The sequence below is a fragment of the Cydia strobilella genome, chromosome 2, assembly GCF_947568885.1.
Source record: "Cydia strobilella chromosome 2, ilCydStro3.1, whole genome shotgun sequence".
Taxonomy (NCBI): Eukaryota; Metazoa; Arthropoda; class Insecta; order Lepidoptera; family Tortricidae; genus Cydia; species Cydia strobilella.
The window spans coordinates 7,901,568-7,925,054 of NC_086042.1; the positions used below are offsets into that span (position 1 = coordinate 7,901,568).

The 23,487-nt window shown below is 35.4% G+C and overlaps 1 long non-coding RNA gene across 1 annotated transcript in view; it reads right to left on the minus strand.

Annotated features, from left to right (window-relative positions):
* Positions 1 to 20,070, minus strand: part of LOC134751441 (uncharacterized) — a 78,088-nt gene extending 58,018 nt beyond the window's left edge. Inside the window, exon 1 of the long non-coding RNA XR_010128658.1 lies at positions 19,631 to 20,070. This is a non-coding gene — a long non-coding RNA (uncharacterized LOC134751441). The remainder of the gene's footprint in view (positions 1 to 19,630) is intronic.
* Positions 20,071 to 23,487: the final 3,417 nt, after the last annotated feature.

Genomic DNA, 23,487 nt, shown 5'->3' on the forward strand with positions numbered 1-23,487 from the left:
CCTAAAATATTTTCACGCATGTCACGCATCCGTACCTTTTAGAGTTCGGTACCCAAAGGGTAAAAACGGGACCTTTTCAGGCAGGCCGTATGCTTGTTTGCCACCGACGTAGTATAAAAAAATATACTAAAAGTTACTGAACTCGCACTTGGCCGGTTTTTATTTTAATTCACAGATAAACTAGTTTGGGTCGATTGCCATATCGTTCTATACCAACTAACATGCGAGATTCGTCAAAATTGTCATTTCGAATAAAATGTCATCTCGACTGATATTAGAATGGGGGCCAAATCAAATCGTTTTTTTTTTCTTCAGATCTTGTCAATAGAAAAAGGCGGAAAATTAAAAAAATGTAGGCACGAAGGGATGTCTTCCCATAGGAAATTTGAATTTCGCGCCTTTTTCTACTGACAAGATTTGCTTGACCAACTATAGTTTACCAAAGGACTGTCTCATTTCAAACATAGACAGAGAGAATCCTACACTACTAGTACTAGCACCCAAAAGAAAAGGATGAGTATAGTTTTTTTTTGTTCTTATTTACTGACAATTTGGTTTGACCAACTAAAATAATAAAGCTATTACAACATTTTCACAGATAAGAAATTTGCTGTAACAAAACAGTTTATCTTAATGTTGGCCATTATTTACGGATTTTGAAGGCATCATAGAGGGTTTTTGATATGTGTGTACCTAGATAAAAAATATTATTTTACGTTTTTGTGTTAAGTAAATAATAGGAGTTTTCCTACAAATAGGCCAATTAGTTTATTTACAAGCTCAACAATTAAATATCTAGCTCACCTCGATTTCTCGCTCTAAAAACAATCAGAGAATAAAATTAAAACAACATTTCCATATGTACCTAATCGTTTGTTTACCTAATACTCATTAAAACCTGCATGTGCATTTCCATGCGGGCCCGGATCGCATGGATTTGCATACGCTGATAACGAATTACAAGTTTAGTTTGACCGGTTTCGGTTACTTTGTAAAATAACTATAGCAACAAATATATCATGCCATGTTGCTGACACCCCTCAAAATCTGCCTATTAACAATCTGGCATACCTACACAGTACGCACTAACGTTGTAGTGTAGTTAACACTACATTACAGCGTATTTTAAACTCATCTGTGTGAAAACACCCTTTGAGAACCTTTAAAGTCGCTAAGCGAAAATAAGGTTTGTTACAGTAGTGTATTAGGGTATAGGAAACAGTGGCTCAGCTCGAACAGTGGGTCAGTCGCCCAAATATCGCCTCTATCAAATTGGAATTAGGTTGAGTGAGCCACTGTACCCGGCTATTTTTTTCCGAGCCACTGTTTCCTACTCTACCCTAAACTACCCGGGTCCACGTCCTACAAAATTATCTCCATAAATTTAAAGTGATGGAGATACAAGCACGAAAATATTCGAGCAAAGGTGAATTGCTTCAAGAAGAACTCCATGTTAACTAGGGTGGTTCACGTTTGTATGGAAAAAATTTCAAACTCTAGCTAGAAGAAGCGGCACCCCCTTATTTTGTTACACTTATTATGGTGATAAAGTACACCAAGTTTTGTAACTTTATCTCAACTACACCGACTACACGGGGTGCTCAGACACTGAAATTTTTTAACGTATGATATCCAAAAATATAAAATTATAATTTTTTTGATTTTTGTTTAAGTAGTTGTTTTCACATTATTTGAAAATGTGATTTATTAGTTATTAAGTAGAAAAACATTTTTAATTCTATTTTTATAAATTTTTTAGGTAAAATTCGAACAATCTAACTTTTGAGAAATTATAAAAAATAGAAATAAAAATGTTTTTCTACATCAAAACTTATAAATCGCATGTTAAAATAGTGTGAAAACAGATACTTAAATAAAAATCTAAAATTTATATTATTTCATACAACATAAAAAAAACAGTGGTTGAGCACCCCCTTGTAGTTGAGATAAAGTTACAAAACTTGGTGTATTTTATCAGTATAATAAGTGTCACAAAATAAGGGGGTGCCCCGTCGGAAAGTAAAAATAAAGGTTTTTTGAACCACCCCAATGATAACTTCCACTTTTTGCTTACAAATTTTCGGTACATTTACACCGAAGTAAAAACCCGTGATTATTACTTCCTTAACTCAATTCTCTCAGTCGAAAATATTACAAGAGCAAGAGTTGTCTGAATTTGCATAGGAATCGGCGTGACCTCAGAGGAGCTGTCATAAACACCTCATGTTGATTCACCCGTAATCCTCGCAGATGACAACCGGTGCACTTTAAATGGAAAGCTTAATAAATTTCACGAGTATTTAGGAATTTTTCTTTGTAATGTAATTGGAAGTTTTTGATTAGACTTGCGAGTGAAAAAAACATTTTAAGTGTGTACGCGCATGGGATACATTTTATCACATCATTATAGCTAGGCCTAATTTGCTCTTTAAATATGTAGAACCTAATAAAAGCGAATGGCCTAATATATATAAACCTGATTTTGAGGAGAGAAAATATTGCGAATATCGCGATTCTAGTTATGTTTACTCCGAGCTCCGAAACGTTTTGCTACTATCGACATAACCAAAATCTAATTATGTTTTATCTGAAAATTAAATTTATCTCAAAACTACAAATACATTTACTCCAATGTAACGAAATAAGTCGACAAAATTTAGGCATAAACTAATTACAAAATTTGCCTACCACTGAAAAGCTTCTGTTAGGTACTAAATAAATTATTCCCTTAAGACGAGAGTGGAGAACCCTCGCGAAATCGCCTTTTCATAGAAACGTAGTCCTCATTTTCATCTCTGGATATTCAAATTCTTGAAAATATTTTGACACAATCTGTTGTATATCAACCACAGCTATGATGCCCCTACGTTTGTTTTTTGCGATTTTTTTATTGTTGCAAGTCAGGAGCTATTTAAAATTTGTATGAAATCGGTTTTACGCTCCTAATTTCTACAATAATAAATAAATCGAAAAAAGTTAAACGTAGGGGCATAGCTATGGTATGTACATACATCAAATTATATAAGAATATTTTTCATAATGTCAATATCCAGAGAGGAAAATAAGGACTAACGTTTGTACAGAGAAGCGGCCGTCCCCTTCTCACGGTCACGTTACACTGGGGTTTTCGAGATGTCTACACGCTTGCGAGTAGCCAACCGTTGAAAATCGTTTGAAAGAATCGTGACGTCAATGACGTTCGAAAACAAAAAGTACGTTTGTATGAAGAAACGGCCGTCCTCTTTCCTCTTCCTTGAATGGTTAGTTATTTGTGACGCGTAGTTCTAATGAAATCATTTTGTCCCACCACCGGGGGCTCGCAAGCGTGTGACACACATACAAACTGCTCCGCTACAATTACGTATTTACCATGTTTTTAGAATTTCCGTTCGTATCTGCCTAAGTATATCGAGCTCGGTCGTGACTTGCATGGAATCTGGCTTATTAGATATATTTAGTGGCAGTCGGACTGTCTGAATGAAGATTAAAACACGCATTTCCATAATGTCTCAGACAAAGCGAGACGCCTCGCTTAAGTTTCCTCTCTCGAGTATCCTTTGGTGGAATTGAAGAAGTTCGATTGAATTGTAAATCGTTTCTAAACGGATAAGCTTGGAAGCGGATGAAAAAATATAGTGACTGATGGGCTGGTTTTATACAAATTACTTGTGCTGTGATGATAATATATGCGTTACTTTTACATGAAATTCACTTTATGATTGAGAATTCCCTACTAAATTCAATTACTTTAAGGACAGATTTTCCGTAACCTGATCTACCTAAACAAATTTGTTATGGGACCGCAATCGAAAGCAGGTATCAGGTTGAATAAAAAAGTATTTTATTATAATTTTATCGGTTAACATAATATAATGCCAAAGACATTGAATAGCACAACATGCACAATTGCCATGTCATGTAAAGGTAGGTATCATGAAACCAGACAAGCATAAAGCAAACAACTGAGACAACTCAGACAATTTTGAAATTCTCAAACAAATGACTGTTGTCTAGATGCACAATACATTTCAACATTCCAAAAAGGTACTCAAAATTAGTACCAAGAAATAAATACTAGCTTGTTTTATACGTCTTTGTGCCAAAACTCCTCTCAAGTTTATTGCCTGTACCAGGGGACCAGGGGATGGAGGAACAAAGGTAGGTATTTATCTAAACAGCAGGAGTTTGCGGTTGCATTCACCTGCAGCAGGTATTAGACTAGTTGAGCTGAAGGTATTGTGCGGATACATGTGTCGGCTCGGTTCCAACAACACTCGTAAATTATAGGCTAAATCTAGACTAAGTGATGAGCGACGGCGAGTATCTGTTGGAATTTATATATGGAAAACAACAATATGTAAAATCAGGAATAGGTACTTGGTACAATAATGTAAGATGTATCATGAGGAATGAGCATGCAGAATAAATGATAAAAAATTGTATTGGTAACTTGATTTAAGCTTTAAACATCAATTAGGTACCTATGTACCTATTACATGATGTACATTATGTTTGATGTGGCTAAATCTCTGGACCCTGAAAGTATAGGAAAATAGAAATGATTAAGGACTCATATTTTTTCTTTATTCCTCAGGTCGCAGATAAAACTGGCTCTCGAGGTTCAACCTCCATCCTTACATCTCAACCTAACGTTTTCAAAAGAAAGACAGACAATAATACATTGCGACTGTTGTTAAGTAAGTATTCAAATTTTGTATGATAGGTAAGGTAGGTATAGTGTTTGCGTAGTGACTAGTTTTAGACACTAATACAAAATAATATCATTATTATCTACTAGGTACCTACAGGCTGATCGCTTAAACTTGGTCAGTAGTCTCTATTGTAGATATATTATAGACGTCATACTTCACAGTAGCATTCTTTATGATCCCTTTGCTCAACTAAAGCTTCAAAAAATATTACTGAGCTTTCACTTTCAACAAAAAATTACGACCTTCTAATAAGTTTCACTATCGGTATAATAGAATAAGTGCTACCGTATCCACAGGTAAGATTTGTTTAAAAAATGGGTTACGGACAATGTGATGTTTTAGAAACACGGCATTTTATTGTAAGTAATAAACCTTTGTGCAAGAATGATAAAAAGTAATTAGTTTGACTTTAGTGAAGCCGCTTCCATTGTTGTTTTGTCAATAAATGTTTCTAAATATGCAACGGCCTTTTTAATAAGGCTAGTTGACAGTGACCCTGCGTTTGAGACTGTGGTGTTCCTAGGTCCAATTACCTAATAAGGGCGTTAATTTTTTTTAATAGGTAAATATTTTTTCTATATGGTCTATCATATGATAGACCGTAGGTAACCATAAAACTATGTTTTAGCAGAAAACTTCCAGTGATTCCTGTGGGTTCAGTATGTAGGGTATATGATTTACTTGTTAATTCTTTTTTTTATTAGGATCAATGGAGTCGTGACAAAAGCGGAAAGAAGAAACAGAAGCATATCACTGCGGAAGAAGGTAGCAGCGCTCAACAAGCGGAGGTTTGTGGAAGGTTACAGCTGATGATATAATATTTATAAATTCTGTAATGCTGCTTATAAGACTAAGAAATTAATTGACGGAGCATTAGCGAAGGTCTCCATTTCAACAAAATACTTTCGTATATCCGGATGTTCTTCTCTACCAGGTTGCAATTCTCAACCGATTCTCGTGAAATTTTGTGAGCAGCTTCTGACGGAGCCATACATTTATTAGATTTTAAGTTATCCTCGAGAGATCAATACAGCTCACAGAGCCACTAGTATAGTCAAGTTATCTCTTGCTCATAACATAACGTGAATTGATTGTCACGTTACATATTTATTTTTATCTTATCTTTATCTTTATAAAAAAGTAATTGTGTGGTTTTATGAAACCACGGTGCAAGTGACTTTTTTTCGGATTGTAGGCATTTAACTGAAAATTTTCGGAAAATTATTCGATTAAGGGTATTAAAAATCGCGTTTTTAATCTTAACTTAATAAATATCCTCTTTATAATTATCTTACAAAAGCTCGCCCAATGCCAATGTAATTCGGCTACTCGACATGGAATGGCGCAGTAATTAATTATCGCTTACTTATCATACGCGAGTCAAGCACTAAAGAAACCATATAAGTACTAAGCTCTCCGATTACGCATAGCCGCGGCATAGGTTGTTAAGACGAAAGTAGGACCCGCGCAAAACCGCCTTTTCATACAAACGTAGGTAATCCTCATTTTCCTCTCTGGAACATTATTGAAAATTAACCACAGCTATGCCTCGTTTGATTTTTTTCGAATTTTTGATGAACCCACAACTTTTACATGATTATATACTTAGGTATTAACGTCTTCAAAAAAACGCCGTAGTCTTTGCCCGGTACCACGCGCGCCTGACCGCACTGTTTACCTGTCTATAAAGCCAGGCTTTTAGTTACCGTCCGTTTATGCATCCATCCCATACCTTCAAGTGGCGTATACAACTTTTTACTTCCCCGGGGATTAGCTTAAGCTGTAGTTACTTTAAGGGAGCGTAAATGTAAATACGGTTAATTTAAAGTTCTGTTTGTTGTTTTTTGGACACAATTTTACATGATGAGCATATATATTCTTGAAATAAAGACTAAGCTTACTTATAAAGAGTATCGATTACTCAGGCAGGCAGCAAATCAGCTTTTGCAACTTAACTTTTACGAATCTCCTAAATTACATATATAGTTACAATCAAATGTGCTGTAGGTACCTACAAAATGCATCATCCATAGAACCTTTTATACAACGGTCTGTGTTCAGAATTATAAATGAGCATTTTACGTTGAAAAATAAAGCACCAAAGCTTTTACAATATCTACTAAGGGAGCATAATCGAGCAAGTGCCGGGACGGGAATATGCTGTTGCGTGGAATTAAAATGAAGAGAATTCTTAATGCAGACTTATTTAGCTACATTTCACTTTGGTCTTACTCGACCTTTAGGAGTACCAGGTTTTCTAATTTACTTAATTAAGAATTCAAATACATATTAGTTGATCTTTCAAATGTTTGTAGAGTTTAGCTATGATATTAGATATTCAATGCAACATTGTTAGGACAAATAAAGAAATATTACTACCTATCTATGACATGTAGGTTATATGTAACTTCTACGCAGCCGACGCGCACGAATGAGGGTAGACCGAACGCGGTCTACACAACTTTGACACCCACCCGCTTTATATCTTCAGTCACCCGTGAACAAGATGCATGTAACTGCGTCGAAATTTCGGGAGCTCAAAAACAATACAAACGGTAATCACGGTCCATATCCCGGTCAATAAAAGTCTAGTGAAACTAACCGTGAATCATTCAAAACTCTTAAAATTCCAACTGTGCGTTATAAAATACACCTTATAGAACGAGTACTTCAGCAAAAAGCATGCACCCTATTTTTTTGGTGATATTTTTCCTTCGTAGGCATATTCAATACTCCCCCCCCACTCTAAATGTTGAACCATCTTCTTCTTCTTCTTCCTCGCGTTATCCCGGCATTTTGCCACGGCTCCTGGGAGCCTGGGGTCCGCTTGACAACTAATCCTAAGAATTGACGTAGGCGCTAGTTTTTACGAAAGCGACTGCCATCTGACCTTCCAACCCAGAGGGGGAACTAGGCCTTGTTAGGATCAGTGCGGTTTCCTCACGATGTTTTCCTTCACCGAAAAGCGACTGGTAAATATCAAATGATATTTCGTACATAAGTTCCGAAAAACTCATTGGTACGAGCCAGGGTTTGAACCCGCGACCTCCGGATTGAAAGTCGCACGCTCTTACCGCTAGGCCACCAGCGCTAAATTTTGAACCATGAGTCCAAAAAATATGAAAACATCGTGAAACTAAAGTTTAGCTTTCAAGAAAAACTATAGGGAATATGATTGGTTGAGTAGTTTTACATTTTTGCAAAAAGTCTATTTTGACGGACGGGTAACTACGGAACCCTACACTGAGTATGGCCCGACATGCTCTTGGCCGGTTTTTTTACCTTTTCCAAGGTAAAAATAAAATAAAATCTTATTGTTAGGAAGCCGATAAGCCTACAAAATATTTTTGGCCAAGTTTTAGGACCAAATACCAGTCTGTGAGCCCCGCCCATGATGCCGGCGGTCAATACCACTGTGCGAGCGAGACTGCAATATAATTATGCGCGCGCGATACAGATATGAACAGGCGGGTCTATGTACGAAAATCTTCGTGATTAGCGTCCTTACTTTATCCAAATTACTAAACCAGACCTTTCGTCGTGGGTATCGTTCGACACCCTCCTATGGGACGGTGTGAGGGGTCTCTACTGGATTCCTGCTTCGGAGACTGTCTCCATTCGCGCCCCATCCTCGTGGGGCGGTCTTCCGTCGTTTTTTGTTAGTACGACTGTGCGATCTGGTGTTTGCCAGCTTTGTCACTACCGGCCGTTATCCAACCCCACGACCCCTAGCCCGGTGATACCGTTTGAGCGGGGTCAGGTTTCGGGGCCGCAGTGAAGACGACGAGCAGCTTAGGCTGGCGTGTGCGTCGTGCCTATGTGTTGGCGTCATCCGAATGTGTTGTGTCTTCATCTGACCTCTCTGTACAAACTGTAAACATATCATGTCGGCTGTACACTATCGTCGAGAGCCTCTCGCCAAGAGTCTCGGCACCGTTCCGATCCAATCGAAGAGGCATGAGACGAGACAAGGAACAGTGAGACGAAAAGGGAGCAGCATGTATACACTCGTTCTTGGCCTATCTCGGGGTCTCTCGACGAGTGTGTACCGTGTATAGCCCGCATCAAACCAGTAAAGACAATACCATCGAACAGTTCGCTTGAGACAATGTCAATGACAAGTCCCCATTTTGAATAACGTAACGTCACAAGTTATTATACATTTTAGGCACGTAAGACGTTTCTCCCTCAAATGTGTGAGTTCGTAGTTCCGTATGAAAGTTATTTACAAACTCAAGCGACTTCAACTCCGTGCACCGCTATAAATATGACTTCGATTACTTATATTTGTTATTGATTGGTAGGTCAAGTAATACTAGCACCGAGAATCGAGAGATGTTTACTGTTTATTGAATGAGGTAGCAGCTAAAAGGGTAGAAATAGCTTGGCATGTCATGAGTCCATGAGCCCGGGATAAATATTGTTTAACCCTGCAAACGACTGGGTTTATCTAATGACGTACCAGGGGATGGCAAGTCACGGCATTCTCGAAGGCGAGTCGGCGAAGGTCTTTAACAGTAGGTAGGTAACGCAATTGTATCGTTAAACCACCTAATAACTACCTATAAGTAGTACAAAATCTCCCAAATATGGTCCAAAACTAATTAGAATATATTCGTATATCTATTATTTGAATGACGCAAAATATTTTCAAAAATGAAAGAAAATAACTCAGACAAAAAAGAACAGTTATTGATACTTAGTTACATACATAACCTTTGTACAAAGGTGTACAAAGGTCCACTGCGTTGCAGTACTGGACTATAGTTGGGTGGTTTTACGTTACTAAAATATTGAAATAATTTACGTTACATCTATGTCATCTATACCCAGCCCTACTGCATATATTACTATTTTATAAGGTCGGATCAAACGTCTCCGTCGAGTAAAAAATATCAAATTCATCATGAAGCCGGCCACCGCAAACTATTCCCCCTTTGATACAAATTTCACGAAAAACGCTCGTACATTTTGCATGAACCAACGTTTCCAAGAACTAAGTTGTCGAACTTCACGAACCTCTCTGGGCGAAACTTGTGACTATTTTTGTATTCAAGCGCTCGCTCTAAAATAAGTTTTTTTAAACGTGCTCTTATTTCTACCTAACAAAAGAATGTAAAATTGAACGAGAATAGAACTGACGCGTGCAAGAAATACCAATGTTGTATACAAACTACTAATTCTTCTCTCATACAAAGGCATATTAAAGCTGTTGGGAATTTTACTACATAAGTATCTATAATTAACATTAACGCCTTCATTTTTAGTTAGTTTTATTGCAAGCTTTTATTAATTTGCAGGTATAAAAATCGAAAAAAAAACCCCTTTTGATTCAGCTGTTTGAAAATTGTGTAAATTCGATGATATACCTACCATTCTTCGACCAGGTCTGATTATGGAGACTGAAGTAAATAAAGGAATGCAAACCATTGAGCTCGTTAGATTGTGGTGATAATCTTTACTTACTCATCAATTAAAATAAGTGATTGTTGTCATTTGTCATTGTTTAAAAGCCATGAAGTAAAACGGGGTATTTCAACCGTAAGCAAACATTGCAACTTTGTATGTACAAAAATAATAAATTTCAATTATGAAGATGGCCACTTTATCGGATATGTCCATAAATCTCGACTAGACTGCAAGGTTTTTATTTTTACAAACATGGATCCTATAAATATGATCAGAGACATCCTTAGACCACCCACAGTCGTTTCACGATCCAAATATTTTAGAGTTCCGTGCGCGTATCGATTTTCAATAGAGGCTGCATTACCGTCCTAGAATATAGTAAGGTGTAACCTACAGGTTTTATTTATGTCTTTGACAAATATAAATGTAAAGTTAGACACAACTAATTAAAAAAATACATTTAAAAATATATGGCGTCGGTTCTAAAATACCTTTATGGACCTTAAGCGGAGTTAACACCACAAAGAATTTAAAATTTCAGATCGCGTGATCTCACTTCCGATCAAACTAAAAGTCATTCCAATCCTACATCATAACATGTTTGTCTCAACTCACACTTGCCTTATGTCTGTTGCAGATTGGCGAAACTCCACATATCAGTGCAACAATGTTGCATTTCGTGGACGGGTCGTCGTGTTTATACGCAGACTAACAACCATTTCTGTCTCTTGGGCTTAATTAAATTGAAAAATTTATGAAAGTATAAGAGTGCTTCGGGCGTTTGGCTGCAGTTTTTGCGGTACTTATTACGCTTTGAGACGTCCAATGAGTGAAATAAAGCTTTGATGTACAGAAATACTTGAATCTACTGTCATATATTGTAGCTATTTATTATAAGGGGAATCAATTTGGCGTCACCTTCAGTGTGTGGGTACACGAGTGTCGATGTACCTACGACTCATTTACTCTTTTTAAACTTTACTTGTAGTGCAGGCAGGCACGTATGTGCTTTCATGCTCCAAGATTACGTATTTGTAGCCTTTGAAACTTTTGTATTTACTTATAGAATACCTACCATTATAGGTAATATTAGGAACTTTATACTAGGTAACTTATTAGGTACCTTATTGTGACATTTGTGACGGTAACTCGAAATAAAGCATTAACCTTGTCCAGAGTTTTATTTCTTCCATTCTCATTACACCAAGCTGTCCTGTTCAACTTGATCCAACAATATATATATGCAGAACATTCCGAGCGATGTAAGTAAGTACGTGAAGTCATCCAGAAAATATTTCGTTTGTATCCCGCTGAAATGGGCAGAGTTGGGCTCGCTCGTATATTGGCTGATATTGCTCGATGTTTGTATTCTGAAGTGATATCGTATATTGGCGTGGCAATTTGCAAACATGTGCCTTCTATTGTGTTATTAGATGGAGCTAGTAATGATTGGCTTGTATGTTGTTGTGGAAGGGACGCGTGTGGAGAATCAATAATTAGATACCGTAACGTAAGTATGTAACAAGCAACAATGTTGTGTAAGAAAAGTTAGTAAGAATGTTGCTATGAAATATTTCATTTAAGTATGTTTATAATACATAAATATAATATTTCATAGCAACATTACTTATTAAGGGGATCCCATGCCCCAATGACCTTCGATTTGAATCCCTTAGTTTTCTAATGATTTTTGTAGCTTATCATATTAACAGCAACGGATTTTAGCAATATAGTTTCCCATATTTACTTCAAAGTTCATTGTTTTCGAAATATTTGGCATCAAAGTTGAACAATTTTAGGCCAAAAAACTGGTTTTCTGGCCATAACTTTTGTGTTAATTAGTTTAAAATTAAAACCTTAGACAATTTTTTAGAGACGTCTAAGACGAACCCAAATATGTAGATTTCGTATAAGTAAGATCTTTCACAGCAATCGAGATACGAAAAAAGTGTTGTTTTAGACAATGTTTAAAACAATCATAAATAAATAAGTATTAATTTTTTTCACAATCCGGTAGACAAAAATGGAGATAAAAGATTGAAGAACCGATAGCCGCTTGTCTTATAATTCTATATGTAGTGCAAAAGTAGGAGATACGATTCAAAACTTGTCAAAAATCGATGAAAACCTCAGGTAGCCCCTTAAGATTTGAAATGAGTAGATCTCATTCAGGTCAAATTAAGCATACAAATACAGAAAAACAAACATAAAAATTTAGAATTGAGTCGGGCCAAGCTAATTATGCGTTATAAAGTGTGTCAATGTCATCGTTAATGTCAAATTTCTATGAAAATATGACGTTTATAATTTATTATCAGGCCACTAAGGCCCATAGATACAAACTAACATACATTCAATAATACAATTCTCTAGAGTTTTAATTATTTTCGGCATTAGGTTAGGTCACCTACAAGCAGGTGCCTGCTAAGTTTTATAATGTTAGGTAAAGTTGCAAAATTGTATTGTTGAATGAATACCTAACTTATTTACTTACTTAATAGGCCTTTCATCGAAAATAGGTACTAACTGGTATGTAACTTCAAAACATTTAAAAAATTCGTTGCCACAATTATCTCAATTAAATCAGCTAAAACTATACTTTCTATCTCTGCCTTAAGTTGCCATTTTATATATTGTATATATGCTTGTATAAATATATATATTGTATTGTATATTTTTATTTGTGTGTTAGGTTTTGTTTTAATACTTATATGTATAAGTAGTAATTGTAGTATGTGTGTTTGTGTTTAATAGTCTCCATATTTAGCTCTTTGCACTACCTGTTGACTTTTGTATGAGTTCTACATTTCCTGCTACCCAAAGGTTGTCTGGAAGAGATCGCTTTTTAGCGATAAGACCGCCTGTTGTTACCTGGTTCTATTTTTTCTTTAAATATTTCTTTGTAGTTTAGTTTTACATGTATGTAAAATGTATAATTTTGGTGCAATAAAGAATATTTACTTACTTACTTACTTACTCACCTTAAAACACCAAACGAATAGATACATTTTAGGTAAACGAACTTATTGCACGTTTGGGTAAAGAGATTTCATTTTTCGTTTATCAGGGTATTTGAAATCTGGCTGGGTCCGAAAACGTCCGAATGGCCAGACGGCGGAGTGGAAACATAACGAATGTACGTGTCTTGCAATTGGATTGTACTGTATACGGCAGTACTAGGGAATAAATGGGAAACGCAATTACTTATTGTTGACATTTTGAAATTACTTTGTTACGTTAACAAGATCTTTAGCTACAACGTAAAATCAATTTTAACTGGATTAATTTTATTTGGTATACATTCATTCATCGTAAACAATCATTTTTTTTGTATCATCAATGACTAATAGCTTTTGCCCGCGACTTCGTCTGAGTGAAATAATAAGTCTAATAACCGTAATTCGCCGGCTGGGACAACAAGCGCCACAGCGTTATGAAGTGTGTTTATTCTTATAAACAGAAGGTAATTTTTGTTTTATTCACTTTTTTTTTTCAGTCGTTAATTTTTTTTTTCTTAAAAGTGCATTTTTCATTAAAAAAAGGTTTTCCATCCCAGGTTAGAACATATATGTCACAGTTACCCCGGATTATATTTTATCATAAATGATGATAACTAACTAAGTATATGTATAGTATAGAACAAAATTTATAAATTATCATCGTTTAGTATGATGGTTATTGCGTTTTAATATTAAAAATTGTTGTCTAGCATGCACTAACAAAGTAGTCACACTTACCTCATTATGCTGGCGAAGTGTGACCCTGACTCTACTTTAATTAAAGACCTTAAATACCATCTTTAAATCATCAAACGAACATAAAACACATTGATTTCAGCTAAAGTTGAACCATACCAAACCTTACCTACCTACCTTACCCTTACCTTACCCGTACCTTAGGGCACAATTCGAAATCCAACTTTATGATATTGATTTATGTGTTTAAAGTAAACTTTTACAAAAGTATGTCACACTTACCCATATTGACTTTAATAAAAATATGATACGATAAGTAGTATAAGTACTTACAAGTTAGCTACAGTGATAGGTATAGTAGAGCTAATCAAGATTTCATCTTGGACACTTCTAATAGAAAATTAAATTTTTCATTAGACCTAAGTTGTAGGTAGGTAAGTACCTAATCAGTATCGATACTAGTAATGTAATACTCAGGTACTTACCGAGCTAGTTAATATGAAGTAAATGTGTTAGGAAAATGTGTGTGAATGCATGTAAGAGGTTTCAATTAGCATTAATATTATTAGGTTAATAACTTATGTCAGCAACTTAGCTAAGTATGTAAGTATATTATTGACACGCCATTCACAATCTTGCCGCGCAAGTAGACCCCGTAGGTATTAGCCCCTTATCATGGATTTGTAGCGCCTATATTCGGCTATGGTATCTTATAATTGGTTGATTTGCCAATAGAGCAAGATGTATTTAAAGCACAAAGGAGGACTTCAAAGAAATAATAGTTTAGCACTTTAAAGACTTAACGTGTCCTACCGAATCTACTCTTTTTGTAAATATTTTAATGACTTTATTATTTTGTTAAAAGTAATGCTAGAATTATAAAAAAGTAAAGATAATTCAGTAACATTGAGAATTCAGTAAGGCACTGATTCGCAAAAGTGTAGGTAGGTAGGTATCTAGGGTGTAAACCCAATACTACTAAAATAAATGACTAATAGAATTAGAATTAAAAATGTGAAAAAGGGAGTGACCCCCGTTCTGAATCATGGCTCGTCCAACAGGTCTCCATCGCCATACAGCGGGGTAACGCTGCTAGTGTGATGGGGACCTTTGGACCCGGCATGGCTCAGAACAGAGGATTTTAGTTTCTAATTTTTTTTTGTATGGCTCTACATAGACGGCGCTAGCATTACTTTCAATGTTGTGATTATTAATTAATTAAAAATATTAAAAATGTTACCAATGTCCCACTTCAAATCAAATATAATTATAGTCTGGCAAACCAAACTTTTCAGTAACAGTAGAATGAAAAATAAAACTAATCATCCCCGTTTTTGAGGTTTAATTACATTCTAGCGAATGAAAAAAGACAGTATTTATGATTTTCTCTCCTCTCTCCCTAAGTGCTTCACTAATAAGCCGATTTTTTTCCAAACTAGACTATATATTATTAAGTAAGCGATATTATAAAATAAAATGAGTGCTTTTTTTGCAAATGCTTAATAGCATTGTTTTTTTTGTGGTGGATTATTTGAATGGTATTGAAATTGAAATTGAATTATTTACCCTACCTAACTCTAAATTCTATATATTGACAGTATTGACATAGAAACCGATATAAATATATTTTATTTTCATAGAAAGTAATTTAATTTGTTCTTAGAGTATTGACATAGTTTTTTTGATACATAGTAGTATTCAGGTACTTTTAATAGGTATAGGCATAGGCACATATCGTTTGTAAGTCCTGCATCTTGCAGGTTACCCACGTATACAAATTACAGTAAGTATTGTTAATTGAATACAAATATGACATTTCACATTAAGCATTGAACATTGATTGCATTGAAGCGCTGGTAGGTGGCCTAGCGGTAAGAGCGTGCGACTTTTAATCCGGAGGTCGCGGGTTCAAACCCCGGCTCGTACCAATGAGTTTTTCGGAACTTATGTACGAAATATCATTTGATATTTACCAGTCGCTTTTCGGTGAAGGAAAACATCGTGAGGAAACCGGACTGATCCTAACAAGGCCTAGTTCCCCCTCTGGGTTGAAAGGTCAGATGGCAGTCGCTTTCGTAAAAACTAGTGCCTACGTCGATTCTTAGGATTAGTTGTCAAGCGGACCCCAGGCTCCCAGGAGCCGTGGTAAAATGCCGGGATAACGCGAGGAAGAAGGATGACATTTCACATTAATATGTAGGTAGTTCTATTCTACAACAAAAGGAAAAGTCCACTTGCAACTTATTAACATAGTACAATGTAAGGATAAGACACGAGCCATTTGTATTCAATGCTGAGTGAAACTTCTTACATTCCTTCACGCACATCTTTTTACACTTATACTCATATTACGTAACGGAACCTAGCTCTGTAGGTAGCAAGTTTTAGAAACATATGCTATCTAGTGCTCAAATCAAAAATTCCATTTTCGATAGAAGTGCCTAAGACGAAAAGTTCCCTTGATTAGCTTCTATTATACCACGGTAGCCAACTTTTACTAATCATATCGCCAGATTTATTAGCTTAGTTTTTTGTATGGATCATAGTAAATTAATAAATCAATCTGAGCTACTTAAACACTTTTAATGGAGGTAAACGTGACATTATTAAACAAAAGAGTTTGTGAGTTACCTACCAACTGTTATCAAAAACACCCAAATGTCTTTATTACTTGTCGACCGTTTAGTGGCTATAAAACAGAACATCTTTGTAAATTGGTGTATAAAAAATAAAAGTGTTAAACCGATAGTAAAATATCAGTGAGTAGTTTTATTGATATCTAATCAATTGGTGTTAGCTCTGCTGGAGAGGTCGTTAAATTAATGTTTTTATTACATTGCTAATTTTCAATATTTATTTATTTACCAATTTAAAAAAAATTAAAAAAGTGTGTTCGGGAAAACACTAAAAATATGTAATTAGGTGGGTACTAAATATGGGACAGGAAAAAGTGGTAATGGAGAGTCAAAATATACTTAATCTAACAAAACTTACCAAATATGCAATCTTTATTGTACAAATTTAATTCAGGTTTTAACACAATCCTTTTTGCCAACAGTTTACAAACCTACGTTATATTTACGTAAGTATTTGGGTACTTTTATTAAAATAAAAGAAAAATATAAAATGAAGTTAATCAGTTATCCGATCAGATTCCTTTTACGATTAAATATATCTTCATTATCTCTATTTGTGAAACTATAACTGTAAGCATAAAGTTAATAAGGCTTGTAAAAAAGTTCTCAAAACCAAATTAAACTACTACCTCTAGTGTCTTTAAAACCAACCAGGGCCAACCTCATTTGATCCGAGCACGAAATATGCGGCTCGAGCATAGATTGCGCCATCAGCTTCAAATTTGAAATTGGAACGAATAGAAGTCTCGGTAACGGCCCAAGTTAGATGAGAGGGGAAGGGGGGCGCATTCCATTGGGTTGGCGGTTGATCTTGTCCCGTCCACGGTCACTTTTGAATGGGGCGTAAAAAAGACGGTTGGTGTCTAATATGGCGGGTGTTGAGGAGATGAATTAGGTAGGGTATTACATACGAAACTTGTTATAAGAAATATGAGCGGGTTGTCCAATGGTAATAGGTAAGTATCTTCTTTGATAGGTGTAAATGCAAAAGCTAGCTCGAACTATTTTTAGTAAAGCGAAAGAAAATGTACCTAATTAGGTAGAGTCCGTCTTAACTAACTTTGCACTGATTTGAATATTACAAAATGAGGGAGTGTCATCAACGTCATATTGTTATAGAAATTTCAACGATGACATGGTCACACTTTGTCATAGCAAATGCCATGCAGATATAAACTCTTGGTCGACTCTATATTACAAGAAAATGAATTTCGGTAATTAACATTGTTTACAAGAAGTTGGAACTCAACTTTGTACTTGGTGTTGGACGTTGGTTGTTGTTTGAAAAATCAATAATAAGATTAATGAGAAACATGGAGTTCCTAATCTTACACTTACCTACCACTACCTACATATATTTACATTTTATTGCATTGCATATTATAGCAAGGTACGAATGAATAAAAACGCTCTCTATCGGCATGTCGTGGAACTTATTATTACTTAATAATCAATATAACACCAAACATGAATAAACGATACACTTGTAATAAATATCTATAAAAACCAACGAAAAGTGATAATCATTCACCTCTATCTGCGTCTGCCATTTTATACGACTATAAACAATAATCATGATTTATGGTAAGCAATTAGTTAATTAAGTAACTACTTAACATTTCTTAACAATCTGCGTGCAGGCAAGTAGCTCACGAAGCTAATAAGGCAGTAAACACACCATTAACATGATTTATTGGTCGACAGATAACTTAGCGCTACAAAAAGTTTTATTTGAAAACTGACTCACTGATTTCTTATTGGAACTTTATATCTTGTAAGTTGTGATTCTGTAGTAAAATTGTTTCCAATTCGATCATGTTTTCATTTTTTAATATAGCTTAATGCTCATCTACTCCTCTACTTAAATAAAATTCACAGATATTTAAATAACGACCTACATGGTGTTTGTCCGCGTTATTTTTGTGAGACTTAAAAACAAATATTTAATTAGTTGTAACAATAAATAGTTATTTGTACAACAAGAGAGCAAAGTTTGATATTTCTTCGAGTGCTTATTTTGAGGCGTACGAGATGTAAATAACTTTGGTCTCGTGTAGTACACACAACTTTTCACCGCAGCACTGAGAACATATTAGACAACCTGAAAATGTAATACTTTTTTATCACTTATTCACTCATGTTTTTCTAAGATTTAACTTTAATTGTCGCAATCAAACACAGAAACAAAACGTAATAAATTTCAGTAAAATATTATGGAAATAACGAATCAATTGACACTTCAATCGACTACTTTTTTTTTTGTAAAAATTTGCGTTTAATTTGTGTATTTTTTAAGTTCATTATTTTAATTGTACAATAAAATACGTAAAAATAAAGTGTTTTTTATGAAATTTAAAACAGTGTTCATACGTTTCGTCTTTGTTCTCGTACGTGTTTTGGAACGATGTGTTTTGACGTTTTTTTTTCGGGGGTGTATTATAAACAGTCAATATACCGTTGAACGTAGTTTGAACTTTTTTTGTCTCTTTCTTTTTGCTAACGACGTGAAAGGAACAGAGATAATAGAATTCAAATATTTCGAACTTGTATTAGACCCCGTATGTCGAAATGACATTTGAATATAAAAGTCAATTGAATGTCATTTTGCCTCATTCAGTGAGCAAAATGCGATTTTGCTTACTGTTTTTAAGTAGCAAAGTTCCCTTGTTCGAGCTGCTGAGGTGAAAAGAAAATTGTAAATTTGATGTAAAATATTCTGGAATTTCGAAAAAAAAAACACAAATGCAAACCGCAAATAAAATTATCTTCTCCATCCAGATTCAAGCACGAGTAAGCTTACTATAGTTCCATCAAAAGATCTCATAAGAAAACTAATTTAAAACTTTCCGAGAGCACACCAGCGCCAAATGCGCAAAGTTGGAATCGCTTCGACCGAGACAGGAACCTTTGGAACAGCGCCACCCAGTGGCGGACGGCTGAACCTTTTCAATTGCTGTTTTTACGAGCTCGTGCGTGCAAGCCTTACGCACACCAACACAGAGACGATAAAACTTGTGCGTGTGGTAAATCTTTAAGTGTGTTAGTGATGAGTCGTTTTATGTACAAATTGTGATATTGTTGGTCGTCCTATGGTATGGTATCTAATTGGTTATAATTATAGATAGCTTAAACATGATGTTACGCGTGCATATGTTACGCGATAACGAAAGGCACTCACCGAGTGTTGCGGCTTTCACACGTGCTCGCGGTCATCTGGACGCTTTTAGACACGTGTAGATTTACGCACATACCAACAGCAGAGGACACATATAATTTAATTAAAACTACAAAGACGTGTTGGCCTGAGCGGGGTTTTGAAATAACTGTGATATACGCCGTGAATGCAAAAACTAGCCACAAAGAAATGTGGAGCGATACTGCCTATGCCATTGTTTAGTTGGCCAATTTATACGGGTCGGTTACACTAGCGACTTTTATTGATGCATTACCGATAAAAACGGGCCATAATACGTTTTATAGGCAGATTTTAATGGCGATATGTAGAGAACTGATTTGCACTTTGCTCACTAGGTTATGGGGACATCAGAATTGTAATTAACGCGTGTTAATCGTTTTTAAAATAGAGACAATGCTTACAACAAGATTAGGTAAGGACTTAATTAAAAAGTTGACGATCATTGACACTCGATAAGAATCGTGGGTTTTTTCTAAACTGTTTGCAAGCTTTTATTTTAATAAACATGTACATAGATTGTAGATAGCGAAGTGGCTAAAGAACTAATTTTCTATCTGCTTTTCGATTTCAATACATGATCATCACTTTGGAAAAAAGGCAAGCGAATTTAGTGTAGCGTAGGTCCAATGTTACGCGTCCGTCTAATGCTAAAAGACAACAATCATCTACATACATATTCGAGCCATCAGTAAAAAAGGCAAATTAACTCTGTTACATTGAATCCTGATTCAATATTCCGACTTTAAATCTCGATCTATGATTAACGTTTTCTCGACAACAATGGGGCCCCTTATCAGTACTTTATCGGGGTTAATACGCGTAGAGCCGTTATCAACAACCTATTCCATTTCTTTATCGGGCGTTGCGTTTGAAAATTCGTTATTGTGTTTTTTATATGGCCTGTGAAGTATAAGAGGTATCACAATAAAAGATTGTGGGCAGGAATGGATTTCACTAGTTTTTAAGGCGGTGTAACGTTGCATAGGTCATCGATAGGGATCGAAATATTTTCACAATAACACATGATCCATTGTTGTGAAAATAATTTAGGGGGTCTATAAACTTAAAATACTGAATCGGTAAATTTTATAGGTAGATTTACGACAGTCTTAGTATTGGTATTATAATTGAAACAACGCCTTAAATTTCAGAAGTTTCTAACATCTAAAATCCTAAACATTCTTAAAGGTTTTTGGAATATTACCATTCAAATCAAGTCTAAGGAATCACACCTTTTAAGTAAAAATTTTGACCTCAATCCATAATGGTTCTTTTACACGATGGGCCACCATACTGGCCCACTAAGATGGGCCAGCGTGTAGAGAGGATAGTGGTGTCGGATGGTTTATGGCGCGGCGGGATGGCGATGGGATGGCCACGGCGTCGGTTTTTCGTCCGCACGTCAAAGGTAGTGGGCCAGCGATGGTGCGTACGCATCTACACGTAGCCTTTTCCATAGTGCGTGCTCTTAAGTCTCAACCATCGCATGGACATCTCGCTGTTCCAGCGCTGGGCCATCGTGTAGAGGAGCCATAAGAATCTTTCCTGATTTTATAACAGGTATGCGAGGTATCTATTCTAAACTCATACAGCTTTAAAGCACACCTCGTTCCTCAGCTGATCCTCGCCGTTAAATGTTTACAGCCCATGACGTCACCATTTTTTCTCAAACTGATTTATAGCCAGCCGTAAACCTTCACAATAACTGTACCGATTGTTTAACAGTTAACCGCAATGGTCCAAACCTTTAAACCCTTTACTTTTTTCTCCGTCTTTTTGCTCCAGTTAGCTTTGTTATTTAAAATTTGAGTCTCGGAAATTGTTTGTTATGCAATTATATGCAAAAAAGGGTTGGAATCTTTAGTTATGGACAAAAGTTTGGGACGCATTTTGGAGTTCTGTTTCAGTTTACTATTGTCGACTTTGCACAATGTGCTGCAATTTAGAATAAGAATAGTTAAAGACTTCATTTGCAAAAGAATCATCCAAACATCCTGTGAATGTTAAAAGTTTTACGTTAAAGTATCTTTGACCGATTATTCAAATCTAGGAAAGTCTAAAATATCACCAAATCAAAAATAGATTGATCAATAACCTACGAACATACCAATGTTAAAATAAGACAAATTGCTGCAATAATCTTCTAAGTAATTTACAAGATAAAATAATAAAATAACGTAGGTACCAGTAAGCCTTAAAGAAATATTATTTCCGAGGCGATGAACAAAAATGTAAATTGCGTAACCACGAAGAATAAAAAAGGAAAACAAAAGGACGTTTTGTTTTTCCTCCAGCGATAAAAATACCCAATGATGCTGGTGTATTTTTGACAAGGGCTGCAATTAGGTACATTTACAGGGAAGGGAACATCTCCGGGGGCAACTACTTCCATATAATTGGCCGTTAAGCTGTAATGAGCCGGATTTACGGGCATAGAACAGGGCAATTGTAGTACATAGTACATAATACTAACTGAGATTTTATATACGCATTTTTCATATTAGTAGTTTATTGTCGTACTGCTTGTGCTCTTGAATAAAAGGCGTATTTTTGCGTAGTATAGTTTCGCAAACTGAATAAATCTGACATCAGTATTATTTATGCCTGAAAAATTCCTATTTTTTCAGGCATAATATTGGTATATATATATATATTACTATTATGCCTCCTGGCTGTACATAATTAGACAATTACAGCCTTCTGTACCCTGAAAACATTTGATTTTTTTTGGTTGGAAAACAAATATTACGAGTAGGTATTATGTAGTTACATAAGAAGCGCCGCTTGCACCATCCCACTAACCCGGGGTTAACCGGTTAAATCTGGAGCCACCATGGTTACCAGTACAATTTGACACTGGGTTAACGGTTTAACCGGTTAACCCCGGGTTAGTGGGATGGTGAAAATGGCGCTAAGAGGTAATAAGTAGGAAAGGTATTTTTTTTATTTCATAGGTTAGGTTAAGCAGTCATGAACAAAACACAATTAATACAAACCTGCCTCATTTTTAAAGTTCATAATATACCCAGGTAGGTACCTAATAAATAAATGCCCATGTGGTAGTATATATTTTAGAAGTTCTTCCGATGTTCCTAATCTTGTAGATTCTCGCGAAGCAAAATAAAGTATAAAAATATTTATTTAAATTAATATAGTCATTTACGTGGTAAGATACGTTATGTATTTTGTTGACTCTTGGCATGTAGAGATAAGAAAATATAAGTGCGTGTGTTGGCCAGTAAATGACGATTGCGTTCACCTTTTAAAATTCTTTCGATCCCTTTAAAGGAGGTTTGTATTCATGTACTTGTACCCATACTGGGTATCGATTTCTGATAGTTCTGTACGTAATGTACCTACCATTATTGGCACCTTGCTGGTCGTTAACTTTGCTGACATTCGCATCTCCACACAGAGCATTCGCCTAGGCTAGGGCTAATAGGTAATTAAAGTATTAAAAAAAAGATAATATATTTTTGCTTGATGCTTGAATAAAATGGGTTCAAAGAAATTAAGTCTATTATCGATTCTAATAGTAGATTTGTGTTCTGCAAATAAATGTTTCTTACATTCATGAAGTTTTCATATTTTCATGAAACGAATAAGTAAGAAGTTATCGGACATTTGGTAGGTTTAAAATTGAGGACACTCATAATATGAAAGCAAGGCTTATTTTTTTCCAATCTCCCAATACTTATAAAATTATGGTAATGCAAGGTTTACCATATAAATGCGTAATAAAGTGGCAAAGATTTAGCAGATTGGCGCCTCTGCGTCGACAAATTCAGAATGTTGCATTTTTCTGGTGGAAGGATATTAAATCCTCATTTATACTAGTT